Source organism: Otolemur garnettii, unplaced genomic scaffold (genome assembly GCF_000181295.1).
Source record: "Otolemur garnettii isolate 467f Iridium unplaced genomic scaffold, OtoGar3 scaffold00144, whole genome shotgun sequence".
Classification (NCBI taxonomy): domain Eukaryota; kingdom Metazoa; phylum Chordata; class Mammalia; order Primates; family Galagidae; genus Otolemur; species Otolemur garnettii.
Genome location: NW_003852539.1, coordinates 454,012 through 465,897, shown reverse-complemented (window position 1 = coordinate 465,897; position 11,886 = coordinate 454,012). Strand labels below are relative to the sequence as shown.

The 11,886-nt window shown below is 43.9% G+C and overlaps 1 protein-coding gene across 1 annotated transcript in view; it reads left to right on the top strand.

The window, feature by feature from the left end:
* The window catches only part of PPIH (peptidylprolyl isomerase H), a 30,797-nt gene extending 20,731 nt beyond the window's left edge, over nt 1–10,066 (top strand). Inside the window, exon 10 of the mRNA XM_012810870.2 lies at nt 9,892–10,066. The gene's annotated coding sequence lies outside the window, so the exon portion shown is untranslated. The remainder of the gene's footprint in view (nt 1–9,891) is intronic.
* Nucleotides 10,067–11,886: the final 1,820 nt, after the last annotated feature.

Below are 11,886 nucleotides of genomic sequence, written 5' to 3'. Positions count from 1 at the left end.
AAAAAAAAAAAAATCAAAACAAAACAAAACTGTGATATACATACAGGTTGAGCTTTTTTTTTTTAGACATTGTTTTACTATTGTCACCCTCGCTAGAGTACTGTGGCATCCCAGCTCACAGCAACCTCAAACTCTTGGGCGTAAGTGATTCTCTTGTCTCTGCCTCCTGAGTAGCTGGGACTACAGGCACACACCCACAACTCCAGGTTGTTTTTTTGTTGCAGTTGTCATTGTTTAGCAGGCCCAGGCTGGGTTTGAACCTACCAGCCTTGGTGTATGTGGCCAGTGCCTTAACCACTGTGCTATGGGTGCTGAGCCTAGGTTGAGCATTCATAATCCAAAAATCTGAAATCCAAAGTGCTCCAAACTCTGAAAACTTTGAGTACCAACATATCATCAAAAGTGTAAAATTTGGGCCAGGTGTCTCACACCTATAATCCCTGCACTTGGGAAGCCAGGGCGGGTGGATTGCCTGAGCTTACAGGTTTGAGACCAGCCTGAGCCAGAGCAAGACCTTGTCTCTAAAAATAGCTGGGTGTTGTGGCAGTTGCCTGTAGTCCCAGCTATTCAGGAGGCTGAGATAAGAGAATCCCTTTTTGTTTATCACCCTCAGTAGAGTGCCATGGCTTCACAGCACACACCAACCTCCAACTCCTAGGCTTAGGTGATTCTCTTGCTTCAGCCTCCCAAGTAGCTGGGACTACAGGACCCTGCCAAAACACCTAGCTATTTTTTTGTTGCAGTTTGGTCAGGGCCGGGTTCAAACCTGCCACCCTCAGTATGGGCTAAAGTGATTCTCAGTGGGTAGGGCACCAGCTAAAGAGATTCCTGCTGATGCCCTACCCACTGAGCCACAGGAACCTCCCAAGAGTTCGAGGTTGCAGCGAGCTGTGATGCCATGGCATTCTAACAAAGGTGACAAAGTGAGACTCTGTCTCCAAAAAAAAAGTGGAAAATTTCACACTTGACCTTACATACAAGTTGCAGTCAAAACTTTGATTCATATACAAAATTATTAAAAATATTGTATGAGTGGTGCCTGTACTCAGTGGTTAGGGTGCTGGCTATATACAGAGACTGGTGGGTTCGAGTCCAGCCTGGGTCTGCTAAACAGTGACACTGCAACCAAAAAAAATCGCTGGGTGTCATGGTGGGCCCTTGTAGTCCCAGCTACTTGGGAGGCTGAGACAAGAGAATTGCTTAACCCAAGAGTATGAGGTTGCTGTGAGCTATGATGCCATAGCACTCTACCTAGGGTGACACAGACTCTGTCTCAAAAAAAAAAAACAGTCCTAAATCTTGTTGAGGTCAAAATTGTCAGATTTTTTTTATGGCTTTCCCGTTCTTCTCTCATTTAATAAAGCCCTTTTTTTCTTTGAGACGGGGTCTTGCTGTTGCCCCTGGTGGAGTGCAGTGGCACCATCATTAGCTCACTGCAACCTCAAATTCCTGGGCTCATGCGATCTGCTTCCTCAGCCTCCTAAGTAGCTGGGACTACAGGTGTGTGCCACTACACCTGGCTAATTTTTCTGTTTTTTGTAGGTCTTGCTAAGTTGCTTTCAGTTTGGTGTCAAGTAATCTGGCCTCAAGTGATCCTCCCTCATTGGCCCCCCAAAGTGCTGTGATTGTAGGCATGAGCCACTGTGTCCAGTGGTGTTTTCTACCTCAGATCATGTTTTCTATGTTTTTTCTAATATTTCTATACTTATAAAACTATATAGAACTTGTTTTTCTATGTGATGTTAAGATGAGACTCTTGTCCTTTTTACAAATGGAGATCTAGTTGAGTATCAGATGATCTCAATGACTGCATATACCTTAACTGTGACTTACTCTGTGTTGAGAGTATCTGACACTGATAGGCATTCAGTAAAGATTTATTACATGAATTAGCAGAGAGGGAGAATCTCAGGCATTTTAGCCTGTGAACTGGTGTGAGCACGTGCTGAGGCAGGAATGCACAAGTGTGTGCTGGGAGCTGCATCTGGCCTTTTCTTGTCCAACCAGATAGTCCTTCCCCAGGCCCACTTGACACCTAAGCTTTTTTAAAAAATAAATAGAAATTCTTTATATTTGGGACGTCTTTTCTGTACTTTTCAGAGTTGTTTATAGAAAGTTACCAGAAGTCCTTGTTGGAGGCTTTATTTCTAAGGGTGGGATCAACCCTTGCCTCCTCCCCCACTCTTAGCAGAAGTTATGTGAAATTCTCCCCAAGGAAGCCCCTCTTCTCATCCTGCAATCCAAGCAGAACAGATTCCTCAGGTGACCATTTTGCATTTCAGAGGCTCCCTATACCAGGATTATCCCATAATAGTCCTGTGATGATAGAAATGTTCTTCATTTCCACTGTCCAGTATGGTAGCAACCAGCCACATGTGGCAGTTGAACACTTGAAATGTGACTGGTACAAGAGAAGAACTGAGTTTTTATTTTTATTTTCATTTTTATTTTTTTGAGACAAGGGTCTCACTCTGTCGCCCTGGGTAGAATGCCATGGCAGTATATCTCATAGCAACCTCAAACTCTTGGGCTTATGAGATCCTCTTGCCTCAGCCTCCTGAGTATTTGAGACTATAGATGCCCAACACAACCCCAGGCTAGTTTTTTCTATTTTTAGTAGAGAATGGGTCTCACTCTTGCTCAAACTGGTCTCGAACTCCTGAGCTCAGGCAATCCACCTGCTTTGGCCTCCCAGGGTGCTAGGATTACAGGCGTAATCACCACCATGCCCAGCGAAGGACCGAATTTTTAATTTTATTAAAATTAAGTTTAAAGAGCCATACATGGCTAGTGGCTACGGCATTGGACAATGAGCTCTAAAACTTAAGTACCCCCAATTCATTCTCCTTACCTTGACTTGCTCAGAATTGCAAGACATAACAAATATTTAGTGACACTGTAATAAAAGCAATTATCATTTATTGGATACTTATGCCCAAATATTGAGTTAAGAACTTTATTTGAACTATATCATTTTACTTTACCAGAAATTGCTCATAGGGTCTGAGCCTATAAAGGTGTCCAATCTTTTTTTCTTCTCTGCTGTACATTAAAAGAAGAATTGTTATCTTGGAGTACACATTAAATACACCAACATTAACAAAAGCTGATGATCATAAACAGGGTCCATACATAATTTTTGAGATATCTGACACCACAGAGAAGCAAAATAGTCCTCACATAATCCAGCTGCTGACTATAGGTTGGCCACTCCTGTAATGTGTTCGAGAATCTGGATAGCAGTCTGATGTAAACGGGTTTTTGGGCTTCTGAATAATGTAATTTGGGAAAAATAAGGAAAAGAGGAGATTAATTATCAAGGGAACAGGGGTCTAGAGGGTGGGAGGTGGTATTTTTTTTCCCAAACTTGACCCAGAAGGGAAAGTGGTATTACCTATTATTTTTCTTTCTAGCAATAAAATTATAGGCATCTTTCGTGTTACGGGAGTGTTTCACATCCTTCAGTATTGGGGGGGAGTAAGATTATAGTTGACAGCCACTGTACATGATGTTTTTAAGCCCTTTTGAGCAGTATTTCTCATACTTGAATGTGCATGTGAATGTCCAGATCTTGTTAAAATACTGGTTCTGATTCAGTGGGTCAGGGTGGAGGCTGAGATTTTTTTTTTTTTTGAGACAGAATCTCAAGCTGTTCCCTGGGTAGAGTGCCATGATGTCATAGCTCACAGCAACCTCAAATTCTTGGGCTTAAGAGATTCTCTCGCCTCCGCCTCCGGAGTAGCTGGGACTACAGGCACCCACCACAATGCCTGGCTATTTTTTTTTGTTGCAGTTGTTTTAGCTGGCTGCAGCCAGGCTTGAACCCACCAGCCTTGGTGTATGTGGCCGGCACCCTGCCCACTGAGCTACAGGTGCCACCAGATTTTTCATTTCAAATCAGATCCTGTTGCTGACTTTGAGAAGCAGAGATATAGGGAATGTTTTTCAATCTTTCTTATCTCACAGCACACTTGAACCTGTAGTTAAACTTCTGCGGCACACTTAAATTATATTGATCTATAAAAAGAATAAACCTACTATGCTTTGAACTTCTTTTGAAAATAAATTAATGATCTTTAAAAATTTTCACGGGTTCGGGGCCTGTAGCTCAAGCAATTAAAGTGCCAGCCACATACACCAGAGCTGGCAGGTTCAAATCTAGCCTGGACCTGCCAAATGACAATGACAACTACAACAAAAAAATAGTTGGGCATTGTGGCAGGCACCTGTAGTCCCAGCTACTTGGGAGGCTGAGGCAAGAGAATCACTTGAGCCCAGGAGTTTGAGATTGCTGTGAGCTGTGATGCTACAGCACTCTACCCAGGGTGACAGCTTGAGGCTCTGTCTCAAAAAAAATTTTTTTTTCATGGCATACCTAAGATCCTCTCACAGCACACTGGTTGAAATCAGTCTGTCCTTTAATTGAGAACCCACTATATTCTAAAGAAAAAAGATCCAGGTGGGGCGGCCCCAGTGGCCCAGTGAGTAGGGCGCCAGCCTCATATACTGAGGGTGGTGGGTTCAAAGCCGGTGCCAGCCAAACTGCAAGAAAAAATAACCAGTCATTGTGGCGGGCACCTGTGGTCCCAGCTACTTGGGAGGCTGAGGCAAGAGAATCGCCTAAGCCCAAGAGCTGGAGGTTGCTGTGAGCTGTGGCACTCCATGAGGAAATAATCCCTTGTTGGCACTGGTCCTGTAGGAATCCATTGCATTGATATGAAGCTATCACCTAATAATGAATTTGAGGCCTTGTGCCCAGGTACTGGGAATAGGAGATGAATGAGCTGGGAAGGAGACAGAAGACAAGTGAGGTCACTTGATCAACTATACCTCCTATGGAGTATTTTCTTATAGAACAGCGGTTCTCAACCTGTGGGTCACAACCCACAGGAACTGTATTAAAGGGTGACGGCATTAGGAAGGTTGAGAAGCACTGTTCTGGAACTCTTGTTTTGCCTTCCTAGGTTGGTTTTAGTGAAATGAAGTTTTATGCACTACTCTAGATACAGAAATCTTGGCTTTCCCTTAGTGGGTCCTGGGAAAGCTTTCTATGATGAATTTGATAGCATAAACAAATCTCTACCCCCACCATTGTCCTGCTGTATGACACATACATGGGGAAGGGTAGAACCTCTTTTTCAAAAGCCTTTTAAGTTTCTAAAGATTCTTAGAAAAGGGACTAGCTAGCTGTGAGCTCTAGTAGCCCTACTAGTCTGATATGCTGCCCTTCTCCCTTTGATTCCCAAGCCTGGTGCCAGTACCAAGTGTGGTCTGGGGGACTCTTCTTATTGTTGCCCAGATGCCCCTACAGATAAGAATCATTTGGGGCATTGTTAAACCTACTAATTTCCAGATCCTTCCCTTGGAGTGTTTTATGGGATAGGTTTAGGGAAAGACCCAGAATGCTATGTTTGTAACAAGCGTCTCAGGTGCTTCTTAATAGAGCTTTGTGAGAGACTACTTCAGGGAGTGCTAGGACGACTATCTTTTTTTTTTTTTTTTTTTTGCAGTTTTTGGCCAGGGCTAGGTTTGAACCCGCCACCTCTGGCATATGGGGCCGGCATCCTACTCCTTTGAGCCACAGGTGTGCCTCTTCTTTAAATATTTGGATCCTACTCAAGAGGCTGAGGTAAAGGGATCACTTGAGTCTAAGAGTTTGAGATTGCTGTGATCTATGACACCATAGAACTCTAAGGGGCAAGAAAGTGAGATTTGGTCTCAAAAAATAAATAAGTAAATAAATAAATATTTAAATCTTAGGAAAAAATATATAATTAGCACATAACATAATTTTATAGTTACAGCTTACGAGACAGTATTGAAGTTCAGATAGAGATTAGGTTAAAAAATAAATTGTAGGGCGGCGCCTGTGGCTCAGTGAGTATGGTGCTGGCCCCATGTACCTCGGGTGGTGGGTTCAAACCTGGCCCCAGCCAAACTGCAACACAAAATGGCTATGCATTGTGGCAGGCGCCTGTGGTCCCAGCTACTTAGGAGGCTGAGGCAAGAGAATCGCCTAAGCCCAAGAGCTGGAGGTTGCTGTGAGCTGTGATGCCGTGGCACTCTACCAAGGTCAACAAAGTGAGACTGTCTCTAAAAAAATAAATAGGCTCGGCGCCTATAGCTCACCCGGCTAAGGCGCCAGCCACGTACACCTAAGGTGGCGGGTACGAATCCCCAGCCCGGACCCGCCAAAACAGCAATGACGCTGCAACCAAAAAATAGCCAGGCGTTGTGGCGGGCGCCTGTGGTCCCAGCTACTTAGGAGGCTGAGGCAAGAGAATCGCCTAAGCCCAAGAGCTGGAGGTTGCTGTGAGCTGTGATGCCGTGGCACTCTACCAAGGTCAACAAAGTGAGACTGTCTCTAAAAAAATAAATAGGCTCGGCGCCTATAGCTCACCCGGCTAAGGCGCCAGCCACGTACACCTAAGGTGGCGGGTACGAATCCCCAGCCCGGACCCGCCAAAACAGCAATGACGCTGCAACCAAAAAATAGCCAGGCGTTGTGGCGGGCGCCTGTGGTCCCAGCTACTTGGGAGGCGGAGGCAGGAGACTCGCTTGAGCCCAGGAGTTGGAGGTTGCTGTGAGCTGTAATGCCATGGCACTCTACCCAGGGGGACAGCTTGAGGCTCTGTCTCAAAAACATAAATAAATAAATAAATAAATAGTACCTGTGAATGATGTATATTTTAACAGTTGAGAAGATGCTGTTTGAATGAATGAAGTTTAGGAAACATTATCTCCCTTCCTAGAATTACTTGTAGATGCGACATATTCCTGTAGGGGGAAGATTATGTAAAACATGTTGAGATATGTCCCATGCAGCATACGTAGTATTTATTATACTGCAGATTTAACAGTCTGGTTCATTCTTTCAAGGAACTCAGTAGTCTCTTGGGAAAACTGATAGTTACAGTACAATAAAGCACTGAATTGGAGGTTTTAGAACAAGGCAAAGGGCTTGGCACCTGTAGCTCAGGGTTAGGGCGCCATTCACACACGCCCAGGCCTGCTAAACAATAGTGACAACTGCAACAACAAAAATAGCAGGGCGTTGTGGCAGGCGCCTGTAGTCCCAGATACTTGGTAGGCTGAGGCAAGAGAATCACTTAAGCCCACAAGTTAGAGATTGCTGTGAGCTGTGACACAATGGCACTCTACCCAGGGCGACATAATGAAACTCTGTCTCAAAAAAAAGAAAAGAACAAGGTAAGGAAAGTATGAATGCCTTGAACTGCCTGGGGTTTGGGAAGACCAAAGAAGATGTGATGCTTCCAGCTTAGTACAAAAAAGAATAGAACTTGTCAGGTGGCTAAATCCGGGCAGGGCCTTCCGGGCAGAGGGAACAACATGTGCAAAGGCACAAAAACAGGAAACAGCCAGAATTGTAGGAGAAGCTACAGATAATTCAGTATGGCCAAAGTAGGAAGACAAGAGAAGCAAATAGTTAAGAGAGAAGGCCAGATGGAGGCCATGGCCAGTTGTGAGAAACAGGGCCAACCTAAGCAGTTCATATGTTATCCCAAGGACAGGGAATGGGCTTCAGAGAAGGAGTAATTTTCCCCTGTGGAGACAGAGTACATTGTGCTCCTGAGATTCTCAGAGAGGATCCTGCCCTCTGAAAAGAACCAGGCTAATAGGACCTACTGAAAGATTTTGAGCAGGAGAATATTGTAGTTCAATTTTCATGATCAGAAGATGATTCTGACAGTGATGTAGAAGATGGGCTGGAAGCCAGTGAGGAGTCCACTGCAGTAGTCCAGGCAAGGAAAGGTTCCTCATTAAAGTAGGCTCTTGGGAGCATCAGAGATTTGGCATAAAGTATTTATGTGCCTGCTGGGTGTGTGACCTATTTGTTCCCTGCCCTCAGAAGCTCTACCAGCTGAAAAGACCAGGGAAAGGAGAATGTCTGGCTTCATTCCAGTCAAGTCCAGTACCAAGGCAAAGCTGCCTCCATCATAGTCAAGTCTTATATACACACACAAGTACATCTCGTCAATGGAATACTATATAGTCTTAATAAGAAAGAAAGGGAAGGGAAGGGGGGGGAAAGGAAAGCAAAGAGGTAGATCTATATATGTTGGCAAGATTTCTAAGGTAAATTAAGTGATAGTTAAGATTTAATACATGACTAGGTACAGTGGCTCAAGTCTAATCATACTAGTTTAAGAGGCCAGCAGTTTGAGACCTGGACAAAGCAAGATCCCATCTCTACCAAAAAAGAGAAAGAAAGAAAAATAGAAAAATGAGCCAAACATGGTGTGTACTTGTAGTCCTCGCTACTTGGGAAACTTAAGGCAGAAGGATTACTTGAGCCCACGAGTTTGAGGTTACTGTGAGCTATGATGGTGCCACTGCACTCCACCCTAGGCAACAGCAAGACCCAGTGACCTGTCTCAAAAAAACAAAACAAAACAAAAAAATAACGTACATTGTGTAAGCATGGTACTATTTATTTTGATTATGTGAGAAATCTCTGCAGTAGTATACAGCAGAGTATTAATAGTTCTGTAGAAGAGATAGCAAAGAGACTTTTTTAGTTTGTTATCCTATTTATGCTTAAATTTTCTACATTAAGCACGTATCTTATAATAGAAATATATACTGTCTAATATGTAATTTTAACTAGTCCTAATCCCTCCCAACATGTCCCAGTAGTATGCCCATCGCTGGGGCTAACATCAGTTTGTGGATTCTTCCCTGGTTCTGCCATCTCCTCCTCTTAGGTCTGGGCTGAGTCAATGGTTCCTCCCTGGATGCTCTCTGACAGCACTTGGTTCAAACCTTCATTACAGCATTTAACACAGCGTATCCCAAATGTGCTATTTTTCCTTGGACTGATGCCTCCTTGAAGCAAAGACCATGTTGACTAACATAGTGCCTGGTCTAATAGATCTTAATCCACCATGCAACTTGCAAAGTGCACTTATACATTTTGCTTGAGTGCCCAGAGTTAAACTTTTGTCTGGGCGGGCAATATGACACCAGGACTCTGGAGGAGGATGTGGGCACCATTTGGGGATGGCAGGGTGAGGGGGATGGTAGTATCTGAGTATACTTATACACTGTTTTTTGGTATAGATGACTCCAAAGATGTAGACTTTCTCTTTATAGCTGGGTCTGAAACATGCAAAGAAGATGGATTGCTCTTTGTTTGGGAGTTCCACAAAGAGCTACTGAAGTCTAACAAAAAAGCCACAGGCTTTGGAGCCAAGTTGACCAGGGTGCCCAACCATTGTCTAACCCTATAGACTTAGTCAAGCCATTAAACCTGTGAAACTCTAGATTGCTCCTTTGCATAATTAGAGATAATATATACTACACAGAACTGTGAAAGGTAAATAATAAAAGAGACAGTATGCATAGTCATAAATGTTAGTTTCTTGGCTGGGCATGGTTAGGGCACCGGCCACATGTTGAGAGTCTGGTGGGTTTGAACCCAGCCTGGGCCTGCTAAAAAAAAAAAAAAAAAAAAAATAGCCGGGCGTTGTGGTGGGTGCCTGTAGTCCCAGCTACTTGGGAGGCTGAGGCAAGAGAATTGCTTGAGCCCAAGAGTTTGAGGTTACTGTAAGCAGTGACATCGTGGCACTCTACCAAGGGTGACAAAGTGAAACTGCCTCAAAAAAAAAAAAATGTTAGTTTCTTTATCAGACCCATTCTACCCTTTTAAACAGGGTAGAAAAAAGAAGATTAGGAGTGGAGAGGACAGCTGGGAGCATTCTCTCATGGAATATCCCCTTCTAGATCCTCTAAACCAGTAGTTCTCAACCTGTGGGTCATGACCCACAGGAACTGTATTAAAGGGCTGCGGCATTAGGAACGTTGAGAACCACTGCCCTAAACTCTTTATTTCTCCATCCCTCACTGACCTCCACATCTCTGCCATTGTAGGCCTTCCATGGCTATGGGTGATGTTCTCAAGTAAGAGAATGTGGACTGCCCTCTGTGTTTCCCTGCCTGCTGCTGCCTATTTGATCAAGAGACCCTGGAAGTAGCACAGATTCAGAACCTAAGATCGTGTTAAAGTTTTCAACTGTAAATAAAGTTTTTTATGATTTTTTTGGTATGTGTATTGTTTTTAAATGGTTTTAATGATAGCCCTGTCTCCTCCCAGCTTCAGCTAGGAGAATGGGCACTGCCCAGAGGCCAGCATGGACCTGAGTCAAGTCCTTGCTATGTATAGTTGATGCCTACCACTTGTAAGCAGTCTTAGCAGGCCACTTAGGTTCAGGCAAAGCCCTAGGGGCTTATAACACTATTTATTCCAAAGATGTTCTCAGTAGGTTCACTCTGGTTCTGAATGGAGCCTGTGGGAATATGATCCATAACTTGGGATCTTTGGGAGATGGGAGACCATTTGGTAGAAAGTGTCTTGACCATGATGAACCAGGAATAATTTAGTCAAAAATTGTGGTTTAAATCTGAGGTCATTTAAACAGTGGAGCTCTTGAGAGATTTACTTCCTCTTTCAGAGCCCAGTTTCCTCACCTGGGAAAGTAGGGGTAATATCAGTTTACCTTATAGCATTATTGAGAATCAAGAGATGGATATAAAGGTAATTTATAAACAGAAACATGTCTTGGAAAGTGTTAGTTTTAAAAGGAATGCATTGTTGAAAAGGGAAAGAAGAAACTTCCCTGGTGTTCCTTTCATGATGCATTTTCTGTGATCTCCCATTCCAATTTACTTTCTCCTGTCTTATGGCTGGGGATGAGTCATAACTACTGGCAGTAAGATGCCACAACAGCAGAGGTAGCAAATAGCTGAATTCTATGACAGTAGGATTTAGTTTAAAATGTTGTATCAGGGCTCAGCGCTTGTAGCTCAGCAGCTAAGGTGCCAGCCACGTACACCGGAGCTGGCGAGTTCAAACCAAGCCCGGGCCTGCCAAACAACAATGACAACTACAACCAAAAAATAGCCAGGCATTGAGGCGGGCTCCTGTAGTCCCAGCTACTTGGGAGGCTGAGTCAAGAGAACCGCTTAAGCCCAAGAGTTTGAGGTTGCTGTGAGCTGCCATAACACTACCGAGGGCAACATAATGACTAGTCTCAAAAAAAAAAAAAAAAATGTGTCAGTATACTTAGTTTCAGGGGACAAGGGAGATGGTGAGATGTACAAGGGCCCTACAGTATAGATATTTACAAGTCTCTCTGGCCAAGGAAACAGGCTTCAGGGGACACAGCTGAGAAAGGACTGCTATCTAGTGGAGGAGAGATCATTAAGTAACTAGACGGAAGGAATTGTAAAGAGCTAGGAGAGAGGCTAAACAGCTATGATCCCAAGCTGATATTCTTGTGATGGGCTGTTCAGTTGAATTGTTTCATCTGGCATCTACCTACATCCCACATCAGTTTCTGAACTAGGCAGAAGCTGAAAATGAATATCATGTGGACTTTGCTTGTGACAGGAGACAGGCACAGTTTCAGTGCAAGGCAGTAAGTATTAGAATTTGAGGGCAGGAAATTTTGTCTATTTTTCTTTTACTTTTGTTTCATTGCTGTGTCCTCAGCACCGAGGAGACAGTTACCTAATAGATGCTCAAGAAATACTTGTTGCATGGGAATGAATGACAGGTATGTGTGATACAAGATGTTGTTAAGCAGGGTGCTGAGACTATTGGTGAGAGGAAGTGACTTTTGAGGTGTTGACAGATGGTTGGGATTGGTCAGATGATCAGGGAGGGGAGAGCTTCCTGAGAAGAGGAAACTGTGTTCTTAGGCGAGAGTCTAGATGGGGACAAGGTGAGAGTTACTTTTTGCAAAGGAGATGCATAGGATGAATATCCTTGCACCTTATGCCACTTAACGGCAGACCCTAGAGTTGTACTGTGGTCACCATGGAAGGCTGGGTGGTGTGAGCTCCCAGATGGCACGGGGACTAGCA